Source organism: Belonocnema kinseyi, chromosome 10 (genome assembly GCF_010883055.1).
Source record: "Belonocnema kinseyi isolate 2016_QV_RU_SX_M_011 chromosome 10, B_treatae_v1, whole genome shotgun sequence".
Lineage (NCBI taxonomy): Eukaryota > Metazoa > Arthropoda > Insecta > Hymenoptera > Cynipidae > Belonocnema > Belonocnema kinseyi.
In genome coordinates this window covers 97,522,535-97,537,905 of record NC_046666.1, presented here as the reverse complement: position 1 = coordinate 97,537,905, position 15,371 = coordinate 97,522,535, and positions in this window count along the sequence as shown.

The window sequence follows — 15,371 nt, the reverse complement described above, 5'->3', positions numbered from 1 at the left end:
AAACTTTAACTCGAGTAATTTCTATTGAAACTTTAATTGAATAGTTTAACTAATCTACAAACAGTTAAATGACCCCGCAGCAAATTTACATGAAATGGAATTCCGTCGATTTTGATTAAACTTCGTAAAATTGTAGTTCTCAATGTCTCGATTAACAGTTTTATGGGGCACAAAGTCCGAAAATGGACAGTTTTCGAGTTTATAGAGGGTTAAACATCCAACCCTTTTAAGAAACATTACCAAATATCTCGAAAAGCCATTTCATGTACATTTTCTGCGTGGTCCTTTTTAATGTTTTAAATTTTTTTGGTTTTCTAAATTTCAGTCTAAAATAATTTAATTTTTAGATTGTCCAAATGAAAAACACACATTTAAATTTTGAACGCATTTATTTTTATTTATGATTATTAATTTTTTATAAATAAACTTCCAAGTTTACAATTCTAAGTTTGAGGACTTGAACCCCATCGAGTTGAAAATTATTCTTATTGAATAAGTTAAAATTATGAAAGCTTTGAATTTTTATTGATTCAAAAGATTTTCAAGTATTTTAAATATTTGAGGATGTTTTAAAATATGTCAAGGATTTTTTATTTATTTTTATAATTTGTAGAAATTTCAAAGTATTAACAATTTTTTTTAAATTCCAAAGTAATTTAGAAATCCTAAAAAAAATCCTAGGCATTTCAAAAGATTTTAAAGGATTTGAACAATTTTAAAGACTCCGAGGAATTTTTATTGATTACAGTAATTTAATATGATGTTTTGAAGGATTTGAAATATTTCATGGAATTTTTTAATTTTCAAGGAATTTCCACGAGATTTGAACAGATTTTTTAAGGACTTTAAATATTTAAGGATGTTTTAAAAGATGTCAAGGAATTTTTATCCTATTTTTCCAATTTTAAGGAATTTCAAGGAATTTTAAATAAAGTAGTTTAAAAATCTTAAAAAGAAGGTCAAGATATCTCAAAATATTTGGAAGGTATGGTAATATTTGAGAGTATTTAAAAATTTTCCAAGGAATTTTCAATTGATTATGGTGATTTAATCTGAGATTTTGAAAGATTTAATATATTTTAGGATATTTTAATAGATGGAAAGGAATTTTAAATTTATTTCAATAATGTATTATGAGATTGTAAAAGATTTAAAATGTTTTAAAGGATTTTAAATATTTGAGGATGTTCAAAAAGATTTCACTGAATTTTTAATTAATTTTTATAAATTAGAGGAACTTTAAAGAATTTTAATAATTATAGCAGGAATGTTTAAAAAAACTCCAAGGTACCTTAAAAATCTTTTAAAGATGTACAGATTTTTCAAAATATTTTGAAGGTTTCGAAATATTTGAGAGTCTTTTAAAAGGTTCCACGGAATTTTCAATTGATTGCAGTAATTTAATATGAGATTTTAAAGGATTTGATACATCTTGGGATATTTTACTAGATTCCAAGGAATTTTCAATTGATTTCACTAATTTAGTATGAGATTTTAAAGGATTTAAAATATTTTAGGATATTTTTAAAATTGCAAGAAATTTTCAAGAGCTTTGCAAAATTTCAAGAAATTTTAAAGGATTTTAAATATTTTAAGATGTTTTAAAACATTTCAAGAAATTTTCAGTTAATTTCAATAATTTAAAACAATTTCAAAGAATTACAACTATTTTTTTCAATTTTTAGAATTTTTGTTTTGCTTTTGCTTAAAAATTAATTACTTTTAACTACAAGAAAATAAATCTTTTTTGTAGAAAATTTAACTATGATTGAACATACATTTTTGTATAGAAAATTAGACTTAGTAGAAAATTAAACTTGGTGGAAAATAAATTTCCTTTGTGCAAATCTCATGTATTTTATTCAAAATGCCTTTTTTTCATATAAAGTTTAGCCTTTTGGATAAAAAATTAACTTTTTGTTTAAAAATTTTAATATTTTGTTCAAAACAAATTTAACAAAATTTTTGTATTTCATTCAAATTTTTCGCAGAAAACTAATTGTTTTTTGTTGAAAGTTTAACTATTTCTATTAAAAGTTAGTCAACTATTAATTAAAATTAATGTTATATTTTATAATATTATAATATTAACATTAATATTATATACAATAGTAATAATATTCATACTATATACATCTGAAAATCAAAACCTCAAAATCGACTCATGCATGAAATGAACAATCACGCGAAACATTAAATTTCCCAATTTCTCCCATTTCTTCCAAATGGGGATCGAGATATAAATAGACACGAACCCACAGTGGTAATCTTGCATCTTCTGTTTTGCGGCTCCCAAACGGTAGGTATGGTGGGGGTAAATTTCATCCACGATCTGGCAGCTCTGGTTGGAGAACCCATGAGCAATGCAAGCGAAGAGTATTCACATCGACAAGTGAAAATGATGGGGGAGAATTAAGCTGAAGGGCTCACGCGTCTTAGTTAGCGGGTTTAGTTTCAACCGTGTTGATGGAAACATTGATGGCCTGTTGCGATCAACCAAAGGGGAGAACTAATTTTCAGAATAAGGAACTGGTCTCAGAGCCAGGGTAAAGGAGGAATCTGGTTCAAAGTTGGTATCCATCCGAGGTCCTTAGAGCGACTTATGATGTAGCAAGCAGAACTTGTCAGAAAGCAAAAAGAAACCGAACAGTTAGATTCCGAATCCAAAGCCAAACTTACTCTATCACTATTTGAAGGGTTCGAGCCCTCAGTCAAAGGTCTTTTACAAGTAACGTTATCATGAAATGTGCAAAACTCACAACACACACAACGACTGTTCCAGGAGCGGACAATGCGGGGCTAAAATCCTTTGTCGCCACGCCATCCGCCAGCGACGCTGCTCCAGCAAGACTCGTTTTCTCAAGTATTCCAGATGTCATGTCTGAGAGCCTGTCTTGAGGCGTTCGCATTGATGCAAACAATCCATTAGGGGCCATCCATATACCACGTAGACAATTTTTCACTACTTTTTGGCCCCCCCCCCCCCTCGTGGACAGCCGTGGAATTTCGACATTTTGCAACAATTCTTCGTTAAACTGGTCGGAAATTCGAATGAAAAAACGTCATTTTAGTACTCTTTAAACCCAGGGGGAATGATTATTTGGATGTTAAAAACTAACAATAAGTTTGAATGGCAGCTCCTTAGTGGTGCCAAAGTTAACTAACTAATTGTGAAACATGTCAAAAATGCGAGTGATAAAACGTAATTTTAGTGCTCTTGAAACCCATTGGGGATGATTTTTTAGGTGCAAACAACTACCAAGAAGTTTGACTGGCATCTCCTGAGTGGTGCCAAAGTTCACTGGCAGGCTTTCAAACATGCCAAAAATTCAAGTCAAGAAACGTGATTTTAGTACTCTTGAAACCCATTGTTGCGAGCTGTGAATTTGCATGAAAAGTGAGATTTTCATAGTTTCTTTTTTTAAATACATATTATTTTTATGGAAGTATCCTATAGATTAAAATTTATTTAATGAAAAGGACAAAACTTTCATACGGTTGCTGACTATAATGTCAGTCAACTGTGGCACTTCTGAGGAGCTGCCAGTCAAATTCTTTGTTAGTTGTTTGCACCAAAACAATCATCCTCGATGGGTTTGAAGAGTACTAAAATGACGTTTTTTCACTCGAATTTTGGACATGTTTGACAGTTTCCCACTTAACCTTGGCACCACTCAGGAGCTAATAGTCAAATTCTTTGTTAGTTGTTTGAATTAAAACAATCACTCTCAGTGAGTTTGAAGAGTACTAAAATGACGTTTTTTCACTCGAATTTTTTACATGTTTGACAGTTTGCCAGTTAACCTTGGCACCACTCAGGAGCTAATATTCAAACTTATTGTTCGTGTGTAGCACCAAAACAATCATCCTCAATGGGTTTGAAGAGTACTAAACTGACGTTTTTTCACTCGAATTTTTGACATGTTTGACAGTTTCCCAGTTAACTTTAGCACCACTCAGTAGCTGCCAGTCAAATTCTTTGTTAGTTGTTTGCACCAAAACAATCATCCTCAATGAGTTTGAAGAGTACTAAAATGAGGTTTTTTCACTCGAATTTTCGACATGTTTGACAGTTTCCCAGTTAACTTTGGCACCACTCAGGAGCTGCCAGTCAAATTCTTTGTTAGTTTTTTGCACCAAAACAATCATCCTCAATGGGTTTGAAGAGTACTAAAATGACGTTTTTTCACTCAAATTTTTCACATGTTTGACAGTTTTTTAGTTAACTTTGGCACCACTCAGGAGCTGTCAGTCAAACTTAGTGTTAGTTTTTAGCACCAAAACAATTATCCTCAATGGGTTTGAAGAGTACTAAAATGACTTTTTTTCACTCGAATTTTGGACATGTTTGACAGTTTCCCACTTAACCTTGGCACCACTCAGGAGCTAATAGTCAAATTCTTTGTTAGTTGTTTGCATTAAAACAATCACTCTCAGTGAGTTTGAAGAGTACTAAAATGACGTTTTTTCACTCGTTTTTTTTTACATGTTTGACAGTTTGCCAGTTAACCTTAGCACCACTCAGGAGCTAATAGTCAAACTTATTGTTCGTTTTTAGCACCAAAACAATCATCCACAATGGGTTTGAAGAGTACTAAACTGACGTTTTTTCACTCGAATTTTTGACATGTTTGACAGTTTCCCAGTTAACTTTAGCACCACTCAGTAGCTGCCAGTCAAATTCTTTGTTAGTTGTTTGCACCAAAACAATCATCCTCAATGGGTTTGAAGAGTACTAAAATGAGGTTTTTTCACTCGAATTTTCGACATGTTTGATGGTTTCCCAGTTAACTTTGGCACCACTCAGGAGCTGCCAGTCAAACTTATTGTTCGTTTTTAGCACCAAAACAATCATTCTCAATTGGTTTGAAGAGTACTAAAGTGACGTTTTTTCACCTGAATTTTTGACATGTTTCACAGTTTCCCAGTTAACTTTAGCACCACTCAGGAGCTGCCAGTCAAATTCTTTGTTAGTTGTTTGCACCAAAACAATCATCCTCAATGGGTTTGAAGAGTACTAAAATGAAGTTTTTTCACTCAAATTTTTGACATGTTTGACAGTTTTTCAGTTAACTTTGGCACCACTCAGGAGCTGCCAGTCAAACTTAGTGTTAGTTTTTAGCACCAAAACAATCATCCTCAATGGGTTTGAAGAGTACTAAAATGAGGTTTTTTCACTTGAATTTCTGACATGTTTGACAGTTTCTCAGTTAATTTTAGTACCACTCAGGAGCTGCCAGTCAAATAAAAATAAAAATTATATTGTGCGTGAGCGCAATATAAAAATTGGAGTATACCTAGAATATACCTTGTCTCGTTTCAGTATATTTTTTCACAGATTTAGGGAAATGTGTGTCCACGTGGATCCCCTTAGCATTAAGGTTGTCACACCTGAGAGCCTGTCTCGGGACATTTGCTATATTGAGAACATCCACACCGTTAGTAAGTCCGTTTTTCTTGCCTGAGAGCCTGTCTCGAGGCGTTCACAATGTTGCAAACAATCTATTAGCAGTTTGTTTGTCATACCTGAGAGCCTATTTCGGGACGTTTGCAATGTTGAGAGCAAGCACAGTCAGTAAGTCCGTTTGTCCTACCTGACGATCGAGTCGGGAAATCACTTTACGAAAACCAAAAGCAACCCAGTGGGCACCGGAACATCGTAAAGACGTCCTTAGGACGTTTTTAAATGTCCTGAGACATTCTTGGGCATTAGCGTCCAAGTCCCAGGGTCGTTATAAAGACAACTTTAGGACGTCCTAAAGACGTTTTATGTCTGACCTAAAGTTGTCCCAAAGAAGTCTTCAGGGCTAGTCCTAAAGACGCCCCAAAAAGACCTGTAAGAGACATGATTATTTTTTTCACGCTAAAAAGTGGAAGACCTCCATGTGGGCATCAGGATATCAAAAGGACGTCCTAAAAGTGTCTTTATTAAGGGTATGAAATTCAATGTCAAAACAGAATAATATTGTAGGGCTTTAAAAAAGCAACATTTTTTCTACCGACTATTTTCATATCGCACGTTGCTTGGCTTAAAATGCTGTCCTCTGGATGTCCTTGATAACATCCTAAGGACGTCCGTAGAAAAACCTACGGACGTCCTCAGGATGTTATCAAGGATGTCCTGAGGACAACGTACGGACGTCCTCAGAATGTTATGAAGGATCACGGAGTGTCAACGCGAACTTTAAATCGGGGTGACAAGATTATTGCATTGATTTTGTGTAAAATCTGACATGATCGGTTTTCATCAAATATCCACTTTTTGAGATTCCCTAAGTCAGAAAAAACTATTTTTATGAAGATGTCTGTACAGAATATATGAATATCTGTACAGAAAATTATTGAATTTTGAAAAGAGTGGTCTGAAAAAAGTTCCAAATACGCTCACATTTTAAATTTGTATCCAAAATGGCTTTCTAACGAATTTGACCTTCATTTTGAGATGGTTAAAGAATTTACCAAAGGAAATCTAATCAGTCAATTCTTTCGAAAGTTATCGTGCTAACAAAAAAAACCATCCACGGACGGACAGACGAGAACGCAGTGATGGTGACTGTACGGCCGTTCAGCAATGAGTAACACTGACAAAAATTCGTTGTGCGTCTAGGATGAGATGCGCAAACTGAAATTCGCCGGCGTGCGCACGCACCCTGCCGATAAAAATCTCAGAGTATTCTCAGTGGAAAAAATCTGGCCGGTTTGATACTATTTTAAGGTTCGATTTAAATGTTTTTGTCTCTGAGATAGTTTGAGAAATTTGGATATTTTTCAAGGTCCTTTTAGAAGTCCTTTTAAGAGTGATGCGACGGTAATATTATGTTTCTTTTGTATTCGTCACGTACCGGGCGGGCAGAGTTATTTACTGCAGTTGGCCGTCGCTAAACCGACTCTCCTTTTTAAAATTTTTCTTCAAATTATTAACACTTTGTTTTTAATCAATGAATTTTCTTATTAAACATATTTATAATTGTAACTTATATACTAATATACAATTTTCTAGTTGAATTAAAAAATATTGTCTTTTTGTGGCATATCTCATTCCATTTATAGGAAACGTTGTAATAATTCCAATTTTAAACATTTAGAAAAAAAGTTAGATATTTGAAATCACCGAAACCCGTAGATTCCGAATTATTATGTTTTAGGCTGTTAACTATGAAATTCAAAACAAAATATTTCTAAACTTTAATGCGAAGACTTAACAAAGGACCCTTGAGTGTCGGCTACTCTATTGATATTTGATATAGCCTCTCTGCTTGTTATGATCAAATTCTTGTTTCAATTTCAGCCTCTCAGCTTGTTAGTTATGATCGTATTTTTATTTCAATTTCGAAAAAGACATTTTAAAGCCTTTAAAACTTTTAAACGAGCTACCTGGACCTTTAAATTTAGCAGAATTTCCTAATTCAAATCGTAATGTATCCTATATATTATAGTTTTCAGGTAATCCTAGTAAGGGAATCATCATTGTCCTAAAAAAGACCACTTTACCGATTTTAGGGTTGTGGTATTTCATACTTCACACGTGACCTAGTGGAACTCCGGAACGCATTAAACTAAAACTTTGAACGAAAATCACATAGGATGTCTCCATAGTGTCTTTATGATGTCTTTATGATATCTCCGTGTAATTTACAAATTTATAATAAAACAGTTTTTCCTCTTTTAAAACAGTTTCGGGCTCACTCTAGAGGATGTTTTTGGTTTCTTTCACATTTTCACAATAAAACTTAGAGAAATCTCATAGCGGAATTATTTCTAAGTTGAACTTTAAAAAAAAAATCTTAAAAATTAAGTGTCAATCAGTTTTTTGTAATATTGCAAAGCATTTAAGCATTTAAGCCTTGTGAGAGAAAAATATAGAAATACTTTGAATTTGGGTTGATATAGAATAATGATAATCTTATACAAGATGCTGCAAAGATGTCCTAGTGATATCTTTACCACATTGTCTCCTGGATATTCTTTCAAGCCATCCTTAAGACGACGAAATGCTAGACATAGGACCTTTTAAAGATATCCTTAAGTCGTACTGATAACATCTTTAAGATATACTTTATGGAACTAGATCAGAACGTCTTTATTACGACCTCATGCCGTCTTTTTGTAAAAGCCTAAAGACGTCCACAAAAAGACGTCTTTAGGATGATTTTAAGCCAAGTTTGCCCACTGGGAAAAGTAAATACAGACTTTAGGTTAAAGTAACGAAACATTTAATGGATTCGAATAGCACACTTTAGTCACATAAACAGGTGCCAGAGACGGAAAGACTACACTCGTCTTAACTTTGGTTGAGACCGAACTCCCAGGAAAAAGGGTCCGAGTCTGATCAACAAAGAGATATCACGCTACTACCTGAGTACTAACTCCAACGAAATATTACGGCCTGAAAGTCAAAATAGAGGGAAAATTTCAAGAAGAATAAACATTTGGTGAAAAACATTCCATCTACAGTGAAACCCAAAGGTCACTCAAAAGAAAGACAATACCATCAAATTAATTATTAACAGAAATCTTTTTAAAAATCAGAACTTTTTCAAATCTTTTACAGTTTGAAATTATATTCCATTCCCTTCAAACCTTCTATCCATTTCTTGAATTTACTCTCGATTTTTATTATTTTTATTTCCTAACCTAATCAAATTGAAACACTGCTTTAGTCTTCTGTTTTTTCGAATTGAAAGGAAATCAAATTTCTTCTAAATTTATGTATAATGGCAAAATTTGGCTTTAACATCTTTTAAACCCTACAAACTATAAAAAATAAATAACATTTAGGTTTTAATACTTGATAGAAGTTATAGCTTTGAAGCAGAAAATACTTCGTACTTGTTTTTAAACACTCTCCATAAAATTTCAACTATACTAAAGACCTATAGCGCGTACCTTCTGAAAACAGACCTCCTGGTATTCGGCCAAATATTCTATATCATTTTCTTGCTGAAAATTCTTCTCACATGGTTCAGTTAGGGTCACAACATTCCCCACAATGAGCAAATTTTCTATGTCAATATTTTAGAAGCAGTTATGATCATACGCTTCATGCACGTTGGTTATTTGCTGCGTGCAAATTACGCAGTACAAATCTTGCAAAACCTGACATATAAAAAAATATAATTATCAGTTATTTATATTTTTTCTTATTTATATTTTATAAGTTAGACTCACTCCGTCGTGTTCGAAATCCATTACAACCTCTCCTATTCAATACAAAGTAATTAGACCTTTCACGTCATTACAAAACACATCGGAATTTTCCATAGAAAAAATGGCAAAAATTCCCTTTCTTTATTTCTGTAGCTAGTGATTTTAGTTTCAGGTAGTAACAAATTTCTTTTGTGGAGTCTTGAAGCCAATAGTTCAGCTTGGTATTCACGAAGACTCAAATAACGAACGAGAAAATCTAAATCATTTTGATTGTGAAATTATGGATTTCCATTATGAGATTAGCTCGATGGAATAACAGGATTTTGAGATCTCCCAATGAGGTCTCTCTTTGATATCGTGACACTAAACACATCTGGATAAGCAATGAGGTTGACATTTTTTTAATTGTTTCCTGGTCTATTACAAACACAAAAATAACAGTCTTTGTCATGAATTTCGGGCTCACGCCACATGATTGGCTCAATAAGAACCTCTGTTTTAATATTTTCCTAGTGATTCAAATTCTAGGGACAAAAATTACAAATATATGTTGGAACCCAATTCTTATCGTAGTTGTGCATACCTTTATTGTAACATTCTGAGATTTTTTTCTTGATAGTGTCAGTGATCGGTCTTTGATCTTTTCCAATCTTATATTTTCCACAAAGATAACAAAATTGATCAAATTTATTGATACAAGGAGTACGAGAACACATTATCAAAAAATATTAAGAGAGCACACGTATGCAGAAAAAGATATCAATACCTGAAATACAATTTCATTATAAATTTCTATTGATAAAAATTATGTCGGGTAAAAAGGCTCGCCAACTATCCTGAAACGGACTGTCGAAGAGAGAATAGCAGCTAGACACAAACCCCTGGAAATATTCCTCGCCGACTATCCTGAAGGGGACTGTCGGAGAGAGAATAGTCGCTGGAGACAAACACCTGAAAATATTTCTCGCCAACTATCCTGAAGGGGACTATCGGAGAGATAATAGTCGCTGGAGACAAACACCTGAAATATTCCTCGCCAACTGTCCTGAAAAGGACTGCCGGAGAGAGAATAGAGGCTAGGAGTGCTGTTGCGTTGTATTCTTAGGTTAATCTTCCTGGGGTTTAAGGCTTGCAGGTTATTGTGATCTCGGGTTAACCTTCCTGGGGTCCAAGGCTTACAGGTTATTGCGATCTCGGGTTAACCTTCCTGGGGTTTAGGGCTTGCAGGTTACTTTGTTCTTGGGTTTACCTTCCCGGGATTTAAGGCTTGCAGGTTATTGCGATCTCGAGTTAACCTTCCTGGGGTTTAGGGCATGCAGGTTATTGTGTTTTTGCATATTAGGTCTGATTATCGCAATGGTGTAAATATATTGCTACATATGGTTTGGCATAACTATTTGAGGTTATTTTCTGTCAAAGCTATCTTTAAGATTTTTCAGATTCAGCACACATTAAATGTGTGTTCGATCCATGTTTTATATTATGTTATGCGATATTTGATGGCTTACTGTTTATAATTCGACGCTAACTATATCCGCTTTCTGATGCCGTGTCCAGATTTGAAAAAGAACAAAAATTCTCGATGTGAGCGAAGCTCAAACATAGAAAAAACCCGTGTTTTTTGCACATTTAGGTTAGGATATCTCGGAAACCTAGGGGGATTTAGCTATTCTGACTTCCGATTCGGATTCAGTGCATCAAATTCCTCCGGGTACACCAAGTCCGGTCTATAGGTGTAGAATTTCGTCGAATTTTGTCGGCCTGTGTTATTTGTCATGGAGGGAGACATTTTAAATATTGAATCACCAATAGTCTTTGACAAGTCGATTGCACACTGTGAAATTCATGCACATCAGCCGTATTCCTCATCAACCTTCAACAACATTGATGAAATTCGGATTGCTGTTCAAAATCAAAACCGCTGTCTCCATCGAGCAAAAGTTCACTTCACGTACATGGAAGAATTATAAAAACTGATCGAGCACTAGTGGCAAACACAGCTTTAGTTTGTAATGCCATCTGTCATTCATTTAATGAAGCAAAATATAAAGCAATACAATAGAAATTTATAGAAACAAAATTGTTGGCCTGACTAGGCGCATAAAAAATGATGTGTTTTTAAATCCTGAGCAATCACGTTATTATACCTACAAAATACCGGTTGGCTTTAAGTAAATGATAATAATAATCAATCACTAGCCATCGCTACTTGCACTTCGCGTAGATCGAAGAATCGTAAGAACTGATAGAGCACCAGCAGGGTTTGACACGTTACTGTCTAAAAGTAACTCGTTAAAGTTACCGTTACTGCTGGAAAATTGTTAACACGTTACCGTTACCGTTATTGAATAAAGTAACGCGTTACCTTTATAGTTCCTGACAAAGTAACGGGTTATCTTGCCCTTCCTTGTGTTTTTAAATATTTTATACATCATTTGAATCTCTAAAAAGAATCGTAATAATTTGATACATTTTATTGAATGCAAAAAATTTTAATAAAACTGTATATTATATTTACAGTTAGGTAAAATAATTTTAAAATACTGAATTTGTCTATAACCTCTCTTGTATTTAAATGAATAAAAATTAATAAATCTATGATTCAGTCCACTTCAGACTTTCCATAAAACTCCTTTCTTTCAATAGTACCAATTTTGCGAAAACGTCATCGCTCACGCAATGTCATTCGATCTAAAAGTATCAATCCGGCTGTGATAAACAGTAGGGTGGTCCAAAAATGCATTACACATTTTTTTCGAATTTTTATGAATGTTGTTCGGAAATTTGTTCAAATCCACACTAAAATAAATGCATTTTTTTAATGGCATTTAGAGATGTCGCGAGACCCATGAAGTTAAACACGTATTTCCTACAAGAAAGAAAGACAAAGATATTTTTCTTGTTCGGTTAGGATATCTTGAAAACCTGACGTACAGGAGCAATTTTGAGCTCGGATTCGGATTCAGCGCATCAAAATCCTTCGGAAATGTCAGGTCTTGTCTCTGGCTTTAAAATTTGTCGATCTGTGTAATTAATTAGATTTATCCAAAATAATTCTTCAAACAAATTATTATTGCTTTTAACTATCTTCATGCATATCAACGCCTAATATGGATCTGTGACGTAAGCCCAAACGACAAAGAGGCCGCTCAATGAGAGTCGCACTCCGTGAAAAAGTGTGGGCGCTTTGTGGTTTGGGCTTTTTGTCACGGATCCCTTAATAGTTCCGGTTTTTTCTAAAAATCTTACATTTCTTCCTTTTTTTACTTAGTAAGGTAATAATTAATGAAAGTTAATAAAAAATTTGCCCAAACAATTTGTTATTGTTTATAAATATTTTCTCTTATATAAGTGCTAGAAAGTTATGGTTTTTTTTAAATCTTTAGCTTTATTTCGCCTTTTTAGTTATAAAGTAATAATAAGTTAACCTCAAAAAAAATTATTTTTCAATTAGCAATGTTTTTTTAAAGTGAATTATTTTCGATCTTTTCTCAAGTTAAAAAAAATTAATTTAAAAAAAAGAGCTATCTTATACAAGAGACAAAAGCAAAGAATGTTATAATTAGTATTAGGATTAACGATAGCAATAATAAATTGTTAACAAAATTGTTTCTGTTTTAAATTTAATTAATTATCACTTCACACTAATTAAAAGTTGGAGAAAAGGGCAGAAATGTCAAAAATTTAATTAATTTTCTTGACTAAAATTAGTCATTTAAATAATTTTAATTGGAAATTGGACAAAAAGCGATCTTTTTTAATCTCGTAAAACCCATTTTTTTACCTATGGGGTTTCTTTGAGACCCTATAAAACAGAGTTATGGATGATATATTTGAAAACTAATATTTTATTCGTATTGTATTGCTAATTGTCCAGAGAAATTTTGAGTTTCAACTTGATTCCGATAATACTAAGGATCCTGAATAAAATTTACAAAAGCGTCGTTTTTTTCTTATGGAAAATACGTGTTGAACGTCACAGAGCTTGTCACACCTCTTAATATCATGTCAAAAAATGTATTTGTTTTTGTGAGGATTCAAATAAATTTCCGGCCTGTATTCATAAAAATTCTAAACAAAGAAAACATATTTTTGGACAACCCTACATAAGAAAATACAGCATCTCATTGTTTTTCTCTATTTTTTTTTCTTTTGACATTGAAACATTTAATGCCATGCTAAACGATTTCAAAAATGTTATGAAGTAACGACCGGTAACGTACGTTATGTTGCCTTAACGTTGCTAGCAAATTATAACGCGTTACCGTTTCCGTTAGTCTAAAAATAAAATAAAATGTTACCGTTACCGGTACTAAAAAAAGTAGCTTTTTGGTAACGCGTTATTTTCAAACACTAAGCACCAGTTACATACACCATTTTTGCTTCTATCTCCAGCTGTTATTTGTTTGAAGAAGCAAGATATGAAATCAATGCGATAGAAATTAATAGAAGCAAAAATTTTGGCCCTACTTGTCTCATGAAAAAGTATGTATCTCTAAATCCTGGGAAATCACGTTACATACACAATACTGGCTGACTTGTAATAAATTATAATAATCAATCACTAACCATTGCCACTGATTATTTTGATGTGGCCATACCTCTCAGCATGATATTTGGTTTTGCTCAAGATTATCATAAAATCATTGCCAGTGATATGCATGATCTCATTTTGAGGCGATAAAAAAATTACGTGAATGCCATCTTGCAAGCAGCTCGCATTGAGCAGTATAAAATTGAAATGATTAAATATAGTGGTTCCGTGCGGAAATTGCCTTATTTTGCCTTATTTAAAGAAAGGATTGGATCAGGTCCGGCTCAGGATACCTGATTAATAACTTTATGTAAAGGCCCCGATCCAGTCCATTTACGGGCAAAATATATTTCCCTTGTTATTAAGTTAGGCAGTCTGAATTATACAGTAATTAGGGTAGCTTCACGGCCCTGACAAGATACGAAGAAGAACGCCTCTGTTGAAGATCAGGCGTACTGAAAGAGGTCCCAAGTTAAGGCACCGGGTGCGAACCTTTGTTATACCTTATTTGATGCCTGCCAAGTGCAAATGCGTTTCAATTTAATACTTTTTACATCAAACGGATCGTGGGAAAAGACAAAAAAAAATCTGAGTAAAATTCGATCGAAAAAACCATGAGTTTTTCAGTTTGAAAAAGAACCTCTCATTATTATAGAAATGTCAAATGTAACATGTTTGAAAATAAAAGCAGAAAAATTGTTATTAAAATATTATCGTAGATTTATTATGGGTTCCAGTAATTTTAGTTGTAATTTTATGAATAGTCAAGAAAATATTAATATACCAAATAATAATGTGAATAATTATTTTCTGCAATTATTTGTTTCAAATACAAATTTAAATTTGCGCGGTATCGCGTGACGCGCCACCTGGCGCTTCGTTGGTATTTGCACGACTTTCGCAGGTCTTGTTTTCTCGCCGATGAATCTGTGAATGTTCACAGTGTTGACACGTCTTTTCATTTATAGCCAGTTATAAGTATAATAAGTAATTGAAGGTAAGAATAGCATATATTTTACATTTCATTTTAATTCATCGGTGTTGGTAACAATACATTTCCATAAAACTACCTCTTTTGTTGTAGATTTTCGAATGTTTGATTCTTAGGTTAGGTTAAATATTAATTATTATATATTATTCATTGATTATAAGTAGTAGAAAACCAACATGCGCGTGATTATTTTGTCTCTCGTCTTAAAAGTTCGATCAAGTCATTCAAAAGCCAATTGGGTTTGCAACTGCAATGTATGTGAGCAGGAAAAGGACGGAAATTCAACGTATTTAAGGTAAAATATATTTAATTATTTAATTCTCAACTGAATTTTTATTTGCTGTTTCAACTGAAGCCCATAATTCATTAGATTTTAATTTAGAAAAAATAATTTAAGGAATTCGATAGGAAATATATACGGCCCGGAGAAGGGCCTTGCTTATTTTAAAGGCACAGGAAAGGTTACCTGATACTAACCGTCTAAGATTGGCTACACACGGCCCTTCTCATTTCGAGCATGACGAAACACCATCAGGGCCTGAAGCATTTCCGTATGCGGCCCTTAAATAAAATAAGGCAACCTCACCAGGACCTGGTAGTGCTCTGATTTATATTTTTACATGGGGTTATTGTCTAGCCTTGGATTGTCAGATTCGCGAAAATTTGAGTGAATGCATTTTTTGCAAAAGATCCACCTAT